The sequence below is a fragment of the Ranitomeya variabilis genome, chromosome 4, assembly GCF_051348905.1.
Source record: "Ranitomeya variabilis isolate aRanVar5 chromosome 4, aRanVar5.hap1, whole genome shotgun sequence".
In the NCBI taxonomy this organism is placed as follows: domain Eukaryota; kingdom Metazoa; phylum Chordata; class Amphibia; order Anura; family Dendrobatidae; genus Ranitomeya; species Ranitomeya variabilis.
Window position 1 is genome coordinate 72,785,913 of NC_135235.1, and position 13,875 is coordinate 72,799,787.

The 13,875-nt window shown below is 46.6% G+C and overlaps 1 protein-coding gene across 8 annotated transcripts in view; it reads right to left on the reverse strand.

Moving 5' to 3' along the window:
- The window catches only part of WDR11 (WD repeat domain 11), a 134,288-nt gene that overhangs the window by 43,903 nt on the left and 76,510 nt on the right, over nucleotides 1-13,875 (reverse strand). The gene's annotated exons all lie outside the window — the stretch shown is intronic.

Consider the following 13,875-nt stretch of genomic DNA (forward strand, 5'->3'; position numbering starts at 1 on the left):
GGTTTTAGTTTTACATCAATAAACTTTGGTTTTTAACTGTCACAACACCATAATTTCTAATCCCCCCTTTTTATCCTTTCCCCCCCCCCCCCTTCTTGTTGTATTATGTTCCAACATATTTATAGGAATATGGGGCAAAATGGTGCACCTCTAAATAGTCAATTCTGGCACAGACTTTCAAGGTTCCATTTACGTAGGAATCGAGCGGTCCTATCTATTACTATGTAAGCTTGATGTAAGGGCACATTATACATGCCTTATTTAGTTCATACTACATTGTAGTGCGGCATAGGGTATTACGCGGGTGAATCAATGTGTGGGTCATTCAGGCAGGCTGAAATCAATGAGGGCGTAATCCATATAAGGCCGGGCCAGACAGGGAACTCCATCCCTGACGAAGAAGGTGTGTAACCTTCGAAACGCGTCGGATTGGTTGCCCTGTCCTAAGCCCGCCCTCCTATCCTGTGACGTCACATCAGGTCCACGCCCCCAGCCAACACCGCTACAGCTCCGGCGTTGCTTCCGGCCGGGGCACACCAGGAGTTTGCGGTCCCCGTTCGCATACAGCGCTGAGCGAGCGAATGAATTCTCAGCCTAGTCAGCCCTGACATTACCCCGCAGCCCTATGGTGCAGCCTGCACCCATCAAGCCCAACACAACACCGCTCCCAAGCAGGACGTTTGTTACTCTCTACGCTGTGTCTACTCCTGCCTCTACACTCAGTGAGTACATGTGTTCTTAGCAACAAGCACGCTTGCGTACGGGCTACTATTGGGTGGATTATTTGGGGAGGTTTTGTCCATATTCATATGTGTATAATCCCTTAAACATCCAGGCTTATTGTTTAACTACAGTGTCTGCCTGCCTACAGCACTTCCCTATGGTGGAAGGGAGTATGTAGGATACTTTCCAGTACGACCACTCCACAAGCGCAGGTGATTTGTTTATTTGTACTTTAGTATATATATATATATATATATATATATATATATATATATATATATATATATATATATATATACACACACACACACACACACATACACACACATTGCGGGTGACGCATAATTTATCAACTTGTTGTAGAACCTCCATGATAGTTGCAGGACGTCAGCAAGCGGAATAGGTCGTGCTCTAAATACAGGGATTTTTGTGTACTCACCGTAAAATCCCTTTCTCCGAGCCAATCATTGGGGGACACAGGACCATGGGTGTTATGCTGCTGCCACTAGGAGGACACTAAGTAATACAGAAAGAATAGCTCCTCCCCTGCAGTATACACCCTCCTGCTGGCTCCAAGTGAACCAGTTCGGTAAGAAAGCAGTAGGAGCTTAACATTTAACCAGGATGAACTATGTCAAAACCAAGCCAACACAGAAAACCAAAGCCGTTAGGCTAACAGGGTGGGTGCTGTGTCCCCCAATGATTGGCTCGGAGAAAAGGATTTTACGGTGAGTACACAAAAATCCCTGTTTCTCCTACGCCTCATTGGGGGACACAGGACCATGGGACATCCTAAAGTAGTCCCTGGGTGGGGAACAATCAACTGTAATTGCTCCTTGTACCCACAGGATACAGATGCGGCACAGCCGCCTGCAAAATTCGTCTGCCGACAGTTGCATCTGCAGAGGCCTGAGAATGAATATGGTAATGTTTTGTAAACGTATGCAGACTGGACCAGGTCGCAGCTCTGCAAACTTGTGCTGCCGAAGCTTGGTGCAGGATGGCCCAAGGCGCACCCACTGACCAAGTGGAATGAGCCTTAATCCCTGCTGGGACAGGATGACCTCTGACTCGGTAGGACTCCTGAATAGCTGAACGAATCAATTTGGCTATTGTCGCCTTGGAAGCGGGAAACCCCTTCTTTAGCCCTTCCGGGAGCACACACAGGGCATCCGACCTGTGGAAGGACGCCGTCCGCGAGACTTAGCTCTTAAGTGCCCTCACTAAATCGAGTGTGTGGAGGGCCTTCTCGATGCGATGTACTGGTGCCGGACAGAGAGACGGTAAGACAATCTCCTGATTGAGATGAAAGGATGAGACAACTTTTGGCAAAAAGGACGGAGATGTTCTCAAAACCACCTTATCCTGATGAAAATTCAGGAACAGAACTTGACAAGACAAAGCCGCCAGCTCTGAGACTCGTCTATTGGAGGTGACGGCAACCAGGAAGGCAACCTTCCATGAAAGAAAGGACAGGGAAACCTCCTGTAGCGGTTCGAAAGGAGCTTCTTGTAAGACTTCGAGGACCAGATTAAGGTCCCATGGTTCCAAAAGCATTTATAGGGTGGCACCCTATGGGAAACTCCCTGAATGAACGTCTTCACTTGTAATCTGTTGGCAATCCTGCGTTGGAACAGAAAGGACAGGGCTGAAATCTGCCCCTTGAGAGAACTAAGGGCGAGACCTAAGTCAAAACCCGTTTGTAAAAATTTGAGGATGGAAGGAATGGAAAATTTAAGAGGAGAACGTACCCGGTCACTGCACCAGGAAAATAAGGTTTTCCAAGTGCGATGATAAATGCGCATAGACGTAGGCTATCTAGCGCTGATCATGATAGAGATGTCTTCCGGAGAGAGACCTGCCTGGGTTAGAACCCAGGACTCAAAGGCCATGCCGTCAAACACAGGGCCTCGGAGTTCTGGTGGTAAATGGGGCCCTGTGATAGCAGGTCTGCGCGATTCAGTAATCGCCAGGGAACATCGGCGACTAGTTGAACTAGTTCCGCGTACCATGCCCGGCGCGGCCAATCTGGCGCAATCAGGATTACCGGTACTCCTTCCGCTCTGATCTTCTTGATGACTCTCGGCAGTAAGGGGAGCGGGGGAAATATGTACGGAAGCCGAAAATGATGCCACGGGAGTAGGAGTGCATCTACCCCGATGGCTGATGGATCGTGGGACCGAGCGATGAAGATCGGGAACCTTGGAATTTAGCCGTGAGGCCATCAGATCCACGTCCGGAGTTCCCCAACGACAGCAGATCTGGTGAAAGATCTCCGGATGGAGAGACCACTCCCCGGAGTCGAGGCCTTGACGACTGAGGAAATCCCAATTGTCCACTCCCAGGATGTGAACCGCAGAAATCATTGAGCGGTTTTCCTCGGCCCAACGGAGAATGTAGCCTACCTCGTTCATGGCTGCCATGCTGCGGGTTCCCCCTTGTCAGTTGATGTATGCCACAGCAGTGGCATTGTCGGACTGAATCCTGATGGGACGACCCGCCAGGAAGGGATGGAATTGGAGAAGAGCTAACCTGATTGCCCGAATTTCTAAGATGTTGATCGGAAGGCGTGATTCCTGAAGTGACCAGCGGCCCTGAGCAGTGTGATGTAAGAACACCGCTCCCCAGCCTAGAAGACTGGCATCTGTTGTCACAACTAGCCAATGTACTGGAAGAAAAGACTTCCCTTGATTCAGTGAGGACATTAATGTCCACCACCTTAGAGACTGTCTGACTCGCTGGGGAAGGAAGAACCGACGGTCGAGGGAGAATGGGTTCCTGTCCCAAACAGCCAGGAGGGCATGCTGTAAGGGACGGAGGTGTAATTGGGCAAATGGAACCGCCTCCAAGGCTGCTACCATCCTGCCGAGGACTTTCATACCGAAGCGCAGAGAGTGAGTGCGAGGTTGAGAGAGCTTCTGAGCCTCCCGTTGTAAGGCAGAGATCTTTTCCGGGGGAAGAAGCACCAACTCCTGGGACGAGTCCAGTATCATTCCTAGAAAGGAAATTCGCTGAGTCGGTACTGGGGAAGATTTTTTGAAGTTTATCGTCCAACCCAGGCGAGAAAGAGAATCTATTGTGATGTTCACGGCCTCCTTGCAGGCGCGGAAAGAGGGGCCTTTGATGAGGATATCGTCTAGATACGGTAGCACCACCACGCCTCGGGTGTGAAGGATGGCCAAGGCAGCCGCCATGACCTTGGTAAATACCCTGGGAGCGGTGGCGAGGCCGAAAGGCAAAGCAACGAATTGGAAGTGTTGTTTCTGAACTGCGAAGCGAAGGAACCTCTGGTGAGAAGGGAAATTTGGAATGTGGAGGTATGCGTCCTGGATGTCTATAGACGACAGGAACTCACCTTTTTCCATGGAGGCGATGACAGAACGAAGCGATTCCATTCGGAACTGTCGTACCCTGATGAACTTATTCAGCAGTTTTAGGTCCAGTATGGGCCGTACTGTACCATCCTTCTTTGGAACAATGAACAGGTTTGAATAAAAACCTTGAAACCTTTCGCTTTAAGGGACCGGGATAATAACCCCATCTTCTTTTAGCGAGCTTATGGCTTGAAAAAACTCTGATGCCTTTGCCCTGGGAGGAGACAGTAAAAAACTATTTGGTGGAAGACAGAAGAATTCTATCTTGTATCCGGAGGACACTAGGTCGCGGACCCATTCGTCGTGAACGACTGAGAGCCACGCGTCGGTGAAGGAAAGCAGGCGGCCGCCTACTTTGAGGGTGTCCTCCGGATACCACTGGGAGTCAATGTGGGAGATCTGCCCGGTCTGGACACCCTGGATCCTGGCTACCTATGCCTGCCTCTACATGAAGGGGAAGGTTTGTAAGAGGTCTGGGGACCTCTACCCCTACGTTGTGCCCGGCCGGGTCCGGAAGATGTGGAAGTAGAGGACCAATTTGAGTTGGAACGAAAAAAAAAAAAAAAAAAATCGGGACTGAGCCTGCTGTTGCTGGTTCCGAAAGGGCCGAAAGAGTTTCTGTTGTGGGAGAAATTTACTCTTCCCTCCAGTGGCGTCGGAAACTAATTGATCGAGTTTTTCGCCAAAAAGGCGACCACTCTGATATGGTAAGGAAGTCAATGACGTTTTGGAAGCAGAATCCGCATGCCAGTCCGTGAGCCATAAGGACCTCCGAATGGTGATGGCGTTTGCTGCTTGAGAAGCGCAGTCAGCGGCATCCAGAGACGCGGTCACTAGAAAATCCCCAGCTCTGGCTATCTGAGTAGCAAGGTCTGCTACCTCAGGGGGGAAGATTGGTATCCAGAACAGCTGAAGACAAGACCTCAGCCCAATGGGTCATAGCATTAGCCACACACATAGCGGCAAAAGATGGAAAGAGTGCGGCTGCTGAGGCTTCAAAAGCTGAACGAGTCATATTGTCGATCTGACGATCGGTGGGATCTTTAATCGAGGTGCCCTCCAAGAGGATAAAATAGATTTAGTAGCTAGGCGCGATACTGGAGAATCTACCAGAGGAGACTGTGACCAATCTTTTCTTAGATCAGGAGCAAAGGGATATTTTGACTCCATGGGCTTTTGCCCTGTGAAGCGTTTATCTGGACGGATCCTATGAGATTCAACGATTTCCTTAAATTCGGGATGATTGGCGAACACTCTGTGAGCCCGCTTGGTCCTCTTAAAGGACACAACATGATCCGTTTTAGATAAAGGTTCCTCGTCTAGCTTCAGGGCCTTGTTTACTGACTCAATGAGAGTCGAGAGTCTCCTGATCGTGTTGAAATTCCTGATCTAGGGACGAGTCAGAATCGTCCTCTGAGCCAGGTTGTTTACTAGCCACAAGGGAGGGGGAGCGAGAAATGGAACTCTCAGAACCCGATTCCCGGTGATGGGCTGGGGACAAGGCATGAGTCCTTTTTCCTGGAAGAGCGAGAGCTCCTTGGTAAGGTACGACCCCTAGTGTATAAGGGGTTCTGATAATCGGAAGCGTTATCCGTGAAGGTGCCCTGGTTAGAGGAAGGGTCTCGGAACGAGTCTAACGCTTTGGCCAGGGATGCCATAGACCGGGTAAGGGAGGTAGCCCACGCAGGGGGACTAGGCTCACTGGGTTCGGTGAGCAGTCACCGATTCACAAGCTGAGCATAACGCAGTACTGTGACCCCGGGGAAGAGATACCTTACAAGCAGTACAAGCAGCAAAAAAAAAAAAACAGTGTGGGTTTTCCCAGACTTTTTGTTAGGCTTTGATTGAGACATAGTGTAGCCTTGAGGAGAGCGCTTACTAGCAGGGGAAGGGTTAAGATATGTTTCTGCAGCTTACCCAGGTCCTGTGTCTTGAGTCCCCGGGGGAGGTCCGCAATGTGTCCACAGAAATCGCTAATCCCTGAAGCTGTGATTGAAAATGCTGGAGCAGCGCTGCAGCTTCAGCCCTGTGGGTGTCCAAAGATGGCCGCCGAGATCAGGAACAGAAAGCGCTTCTCGCAGAATGAGAAGCGCCAGAGAGTTGGCGGCGGTAACCGCCGGTGGGTGGAGCCAACGTTCCGACCTGGACAAGAGAAAAGCTGGGGGCTAAATTTTAAGCTTGCGGTTGCGGCCTGCAGCGCCACTATTTGTGCGGAAAGACATGACCCACGCACCCGGGCTTTAACCCCTTCCTGACGTCGGACGGGATAGTACGTCCGACATCAGGTCCCCTGCTTTGATGCAGGGCTCCGCGGTGAGCCCGCATCAAAGCCGGGACATGTCAGCTGACATGTGCCCGCAATAGCGGCGGGTGAAATCGCGATTCACCCGCCGCTATTAACTAGTTAAATGCCGCTGTCAAACGCAGACAGCGGCATTTAACTACCGCATCCAGCCGGGCGCCCGGAAATGACGTCATCGCCGACCCCCGTCACATAATCGGGGGTCGGCGATGCTTCAGTATTGTAACCATAGAGGTCCTTGAGACCTCTATGGTTACTGATCCCGGCTAGCTGTGAGCGCCACCCTGTGGTCGGCGCTCACAGCACACCTGATTTTCTGCTGCATAGCAGCGATCTGATGATCGCTGTTATGTAGCAGAGGTGATCGCGTTGTGCCTGCTTCTAGCCTCCCATGGAGGCTATTGAAGCATGGCAAAAGTAAAAAAAAAAAAGTTAAAAAAAATGTGAAAAAAATAAAAAAAAACATAAAAGTTTAAATCACCCCCCTTTCGCCCCAATCAAAATAAATCAATAAAAAAAAAATCAAACCTACACATATTTGGTATCGCCGCATTCAGAATCGCCCGAACTATCATCAAAATCATATGAAAAACCTCAATACTAAAAACTCTTTTATTGATTAAAAACAAGGCAACCAACACCACTTAAACGTGATAAAAAAAACACAAACAAAAAAACAACATGTGCTCAACCAAAAATATATAAAGGAAACTAATGGGGAAAACTGTAGGACCCTAATCAAGGCACCTGTACTGCCCCTACCTGGCTGCAGAGGTAGACGCCCTAGGGGGGGAACGTGTTGGCGCCCTCCGCTCCACGACGGCTGACCCTATAGGTCCTGATACGCCCTGCAGCCACTAGTGAGAACCTCTACCCACACACTAAAGGTTCCACTACACTAGACAATGAGTCACTATACTAGGGATGACCTAGTTCCCCAAAAGAAACATGCTGATATGCATATAAATATGAACACAGATGGCAGCCGGCGTAAGCTGGATAATGCTCACTTTGCAATGGAAGGCATATTTAACTCATTATACAACGTGGATATTGTCCATCAATAGTAATGCTGGTCGGGTGAACTATATAGATATATATATTATATGGAACCTTTAGTGTGTGGGTAGAGGTTCTCACTAGTGGCTCCAGGGCGCATCAGGACCTATAGGGTCAGCCGTCGTGGAGCGGGGGCGCCAACACGTTCCCCCCCTAGGGCGTCTACCTCTGCAGCCAGGTAGGGGCAGTACAGGTGCCTTGATTAGGGTCCTACAGTTTTCCCCATTAGTTTCCTTTATATATTTTTGGTTGAGCACATGTTGTTTTTTGTTTGTGTTTTTTTGATCACGTTTAACCCCTTCACCCCAAAGCCTGTTTTCACCTAAGTGACACGGCCAATTTTTACAATTCTGACCACTGTCACTTTATGAGGTCATAACTCTGAAACGCTTCAACGGATCCTCGTGATTCTGAGATTGTTTTCTCGTGACATATTGTACTTTATGATAGTGGTAAAACTTCTTCGATATGACTTGCATTTATTTGTGAAAAAAACAGAAATTTGTCGAAAATTATGAAAATTTAGCAATTTTCAAATTTTTCGTTTTTATGCCCTTAAATTAGAGAGTTATATCACATAATATAGTTAATAAACAACATTTCCCACATGTCTGCTTTACATCAGCACAATTTTGGAAACATAATTTTTTTTTGTTAGGGAGTTATAAGGGTTAAAAGTTGACCAGCGATTTCTCATTTTTGCAACAAAATTTGCAAAACCATTTTTTTTTACGGACCACCTCACACTTGAAGTGACTTTGAGGGGTCTACATGACAGAAAATGTCCAAAAGTGACACCATTCTAAAAACTGCACCCCTCAAGGTACTCTAAACCACATTCAAAAAGTTTATTAACCCTTCAGGTGCTTCACAGGAATTTTTGGAATGTTTAAAAAAAATTGAACATTTAACTTTTTTTTCACAAAATTTTTACTTCAGATCCAATTTGTTTTATTTTACCAAGGGTAACAGGAGAAATTGGACCAAAAAAGTTGTTGTACAATTTGTCCTGAGTACGCCGATACCCCACATGTTGGGGTAAACCATTGATTGGGCACATGACAGAGCTCGGAAGGGAAGGAGCGCCATTTGACTTTTCAATGCAAAATTGGCTGGAATTGAGATCGGAACCCATGTTGTGTTTGGAGAGCCCCTGACGTGCCTAAACAGTGGAAACCCCCACAAGTGACACCATTTTGGAAAGTAGACCCTCTAAGGAACTAATCTAGATGTGTGGTGAGCACTTTGAACCTCCAAGTGCTTCACATAAGTTTATAATGTAGAGCCGTAAAAAAAAATTAATATTAATTTTCACAAAAAATGATCTTTTTGCCCCAAATTTTTTATTTTCCCAAGGGTAGCAGGATAAATTGGACCCCAAAAGTTGTTGTGCAATTTGTCCTGAGTACGCTGATACTTCATATATGGGGATAAACCACTGTTTGGGCGCATGGCGGAGCTCGGAAGGGAAGGAGCGCCATTTGACTTTTCAATGCAAAATTGGCTGGAATTGAGATCGGAACCCATGTCGTGTTTGGAGAGCCCCTGACGTGCCTAAACAGTGGAAACCCCCACAAGTGACACCATTTTGGAAAGTAGACCCTCTAAGGAACTAATCTAGATGTGTGGTGAGCACTTTGAACCTCCAAGTGCTTCACAGAAGTTTATAATGTGGAGCCGTAAAAAAAAATTAATATTAATTTTCACAAAAAATGATCTTTTTGCCCCAAATTTTTTATTTTCCCAAGGGTAGCAGGATAAATTGGACCCCAAAAGTTGTTGTGCAATTTGTCCTGAGTACGCTGATACTTCATATATGGGGATAAACCACTGTTTGGGCGCATGGCAGAGCTCGGAAGGGAAGGAGCGCCATTTGACTTTTCAATGCAAAATTGGCTGGAATTGAGATCGGAACCCATGTCGTGTTTGGAGAGCCCCTGACGTGCCTAAACAGTGGAAACCCCCACAAGTGACACCATTTTGGAAAGAAGACCCCCTAAGGAACTTATTTAGATGTGTGGTGAGCACTTTTAACCCCCAGTTGTTTCACTAAAGTTTAGAATGTAGCGCTGTGAAAATCAAAAAATCATTTTTTCTTTCCACAAAATGATGTTTTAGCCCGCAATTTTTTTTCCCCCAAGGGTAACAGGAGAAATTGGACCACAAAAGTTATTGTCCAATTTGTCCTGAGTACGCTGAAACCCCATACATTGGGGGGAACCACTGTTTGGGCGCACGGCAGAGCTCGGAAGGGAAGGAGCACCGTTTGAAATGCAGACTTAGATGGATTGGTCTGCAGGTGTCATGTTGCATTTGCAGAGCCCCTGATGTACCTAAACAGTAGAAACCCCCCACAAGTGACCCCATATTGGAAACTAGACCCCCCACGGAACTTATCTAGATGTGTTGTGAGAACTTTGAACCAACAAGTGTTTCACTACAGTTTATCACGCAGAGCCGCGAAAATAAAAAATATATTTTTTTCCACGAAAATTATATTTTAGCCCCCATGTTTTTATTTTCCCAAGGGTAAGGCTGGTTTCACACTTGCGTTTTTATCTGCATGCGTTTTTAAAAAAAACGCATGTGTGAAAAAACGCATGTAATCGCGGTAAAACGCATGCGTTTTTTTAGACGCATGCGTTTTTATAGAAAAACACAAGAAAACAAGAAAAAACCAAAAAACCCTAACCCTACCCCTACCCCTAACCTGAAATACGTGGCACTGAAATACGTGGCACTGAAATACGTTTATATACGTATATACGTATATAAGTGGCACGATATTTCAGTGGCCACGTATATAAGTGCCACGTATATAAGTGCCACGTATATAAGTGCCACGTATATAAGTGCCACGTATATAAGTGCCACGTATTTCATGTACATGCCAAGATATTTAAGTGCCACGTATATAAGTGCCACGTATATAAGTGCCACGTATATAAGTGCCACGTATATAAGTGCCACGTATATAAGTGCCACGTATATAAGTGCCACGTATATAAGTGCCACGTATTTAAGTGCCACGTATTTCACGTAAATGCCACGATATTTCAGTGCCACGTATTTCACTGAAATATCGTGGCACTGAAATACGTGGCACTGAAATACGTGGCACTGAAATACGTGGCACTGAAATACGTGGCACTGAAATACGTGGCACTATGACTGTCAGAAAATGTTCATTAAACGGTTAGGGATGAGTTTAGGGTTAGGGTTTGGATCCCTTTATCACCTTGATGGTGGTGGGTGACTTTTCAGTGTGTGTTCTGGTTTTTTTCTATAAAAACGCATGCGTTTTTAACGCAAACAAACGCGTTGAGATCGGACGCCATGTCGCGTTTGGAGAGCCCCTGATGTGCCTAAACAGTGAAAACTCCCCAATTCTAACTGAAACCCTAACCCCAACCCTAACCCTAGTCCTAACCCTAGCGCTACTTTCACACTAGCGTTTTTTTGCATACGTCACAATGCGTCGTTTTGGCGAAAAAACGCATCCTGCAAAGTCATCTGCAGGATGCATTTTTTCCCCATAGACTAACATTAGCGACGTATTGACACACGTCGCAAGCGTCGTGCGACGGTTGCGTCGTGTTGTGGCGGACCGCCGGCAGCAAAAAACGTTACATGTAACTTTTTTTGTGCTGACGGTCCACCATTTCCGACCGCGCATGCGCGGCTGGAACTCCGCCCCCACCTCCCCGCACCTCACAATGGGGCAGCGGATGCGTGGAAAAACAGCATCCGCTGCCCCCGTTGTGCGGCGCTTGCACAGTATGCGTCGGTATGTCGGGCCGACGCAGCGCGACGGCCCCGTACCGACGCTAGTGTGAAAGTAGCCTAACGGGAAAATGGAAATAAATATATTTTTTAACATTTTATTATTTTTCCCTAACTAAGGGGGTGATGAAGGGGGATTTGATTTACTTTTATAGCGTTTTTTGGGCGGATTTTTATGATTGGCAGCCGTCACACACTAAAAGACGCTTTTTATTGCAAAAAATAGTTTTTGCGTTACCACATTTTGAGAGCTATAATTTTTCCATATTTTGGTCCAGAGTCATGTGAGGTCTTGTTTTTTGCGGGACGAGTTGACGTTTTTATTGGTACCATTTTCGGGTACATGACATTTTTTGATCGCTTTTTATTCCGATTTTTGGGAGGCGGAATGAACAAAAACCAGCAATTCCTGAAATTCTTTTAGGGGGTGCGTTTATACCGTTCCGCGTTTGGTAAAAAGGATAAAGCAGTTTTATTCTTCGGGTCAGTACGATTACAGCGATACCTCATTTATGTAATTTTTTTATGTTTTGGCGCTTTTACACAATAAAAACTATTTTATATAAAAAAATAATTGTTTTTGCATCGCTTTATTCTGAGAGCTATAACTTTTTTATTTTTCTGCTGATCATGCTGTATGGCGGCTTTTTTTTTGCGGGACAAGATGACGTTTTCAGCGGTACCATGGTTATTTATATCCGTCTTTTTGATCGCGTGTTATTCCACTTTTTGTTTGGCGGTATGAGAATAAAGCGTTGTTTTTTGCCTCGTTTTTTTTTTTTTTTTACGGTGTTCATTGAAGGGGTTAACTAGTGATATAGTTTTATAGGTGGGGTCGTTACGGACGCGGCGATACTAAATATGTGTACTTTTATTGTGTGGTGTTTTTTTTATTTAGATAAAGAAATGTATTTATGGGAATATATATATATTTTTTTTCTTTATTTAGGAATTTTTTTTTTTTTTTTTTTACACATGTGGAAAATTTTTTTTTTTACTTTTTTACTTTGTCCCAGGGGGGGACATCACAGATCGTTGATCAGACAGTGTGCACAGCACTCTGTCTGATCACCGATGTGACAGGCACGTTCCACAGGCTTGCCGGCGCCTGCTATGAGGATTCTCAGCAGACGCCGGCAAGCAGGGTCATCTTATGACCCGGAAGGAGTCCCGCGGCCATCTTGGATCCGGGGACTACTTCCAGGTCACCGGAGCAGCGCGATCTCATCGCGCTGCTCAGGTGGGAGAGCGCAGGGAGCCCCCGTCCCTGCGCGATCCCCCTCTATGCCGCTGTCACTATTGACAGCGGCATCAGAGGGGTTAAATGCCTGCGATCGGCGACAGCGCCGATCGTGGGCATTGCTGCGGGGTGTCAGCTGTCATATACAGCTGACACCCGCACCCGATCACCGCGGCGCTCAGCGCGAGACCGCGGTGATCGGGGCGCCGTACTAGTACTGCGGCTGTCAGTAATGCAGTGCCGGCAGCGCAGTACTAGTACGGCGCATGTCGGGAAGGGGTTAAGTGGTGTTGGTTGCCTTGTTTTTAATCAATAAAAGTGTTTTTAGTATTGAGGTTTTTCATATGATTTTGATGGTCTCTACCTCGTACAGATTGGTATCTGATTTATAATTTATCGCCCGATCTATCAATAAAAAAAGCATTAACCTGATCGCTAAACGGCGTAATGAGAAAAAAATCCAAAACGCCAGAATTACGTTTTTTTTGTTGCCGTGACATTGCATTAAAATGCAATAACGGGCGATCAAAAGAACGTATCTGCACCGAAATGGTATCATTAAAAACGTCAGCTCGGCACGCAAAAAATAAGCCCTCAACCGACCCCAGATCCTGAAAAATGGAGATGCTACGAGTATCGGAAAATGGCGCAAAGTTTTTTTTTTTTTTTTTTTAGCAAAGTTTGGACATTTTTTTCACCACTTAAGTAAAAAATAACCTTAGGTGTCTATGAACTCGTAATGACCTGGAGAATCATAATCGCAGGTCAGTTTTAGCATTTAGTGAACCTAGCAAAAAAGCCAAGCAAAAAACAAGTGTGGGATTGCACTTTTTTTGCAATTTCACCGCACTTGGAATTTTTTTCCCGTTTTCTAGTACACGACATGGTAAAACCAATGATGTCGTTCAAAAGTACAACTCGTCCCGCAAAAAATAAGCCCTCACATGGCCAAATTGACGGAAAAATAAAAAAGTTATGGCTCTGGGAAGGAGGGGAGTGAAAAACGAATATGGAAAAACGGAAAATCCCACGGTCATGAAGGGGTTAAGGTATATGCGGACCTCACTTATCTCAGGGAGCAGGACCCCCCAGCACCTCGGCCCCGCAGGTGTACTCACGGTAGATGCGGTGGGCCGGTGCTCAGTCCACCGTCGCCATAGTCAAGGAGGGGGTGGAGAACTTCTGCCGCCTTCCATCATCCGCTATAACAGTGGTGATGCAGTGGGGGGCTGCACGGACGCCATAAACATCATGTCCGGCTATGCACCTGGCTCCAGGAGAGGTAAATGGAGGGCTACTCCATGTGGTCGCCTGCTATAGAAGGGGGAGATCGGAACGCGAAGCAACCGTCGCCCGTAAGGTGAGCTCAGGGCTGGCATCCAACGGTGCAGGAA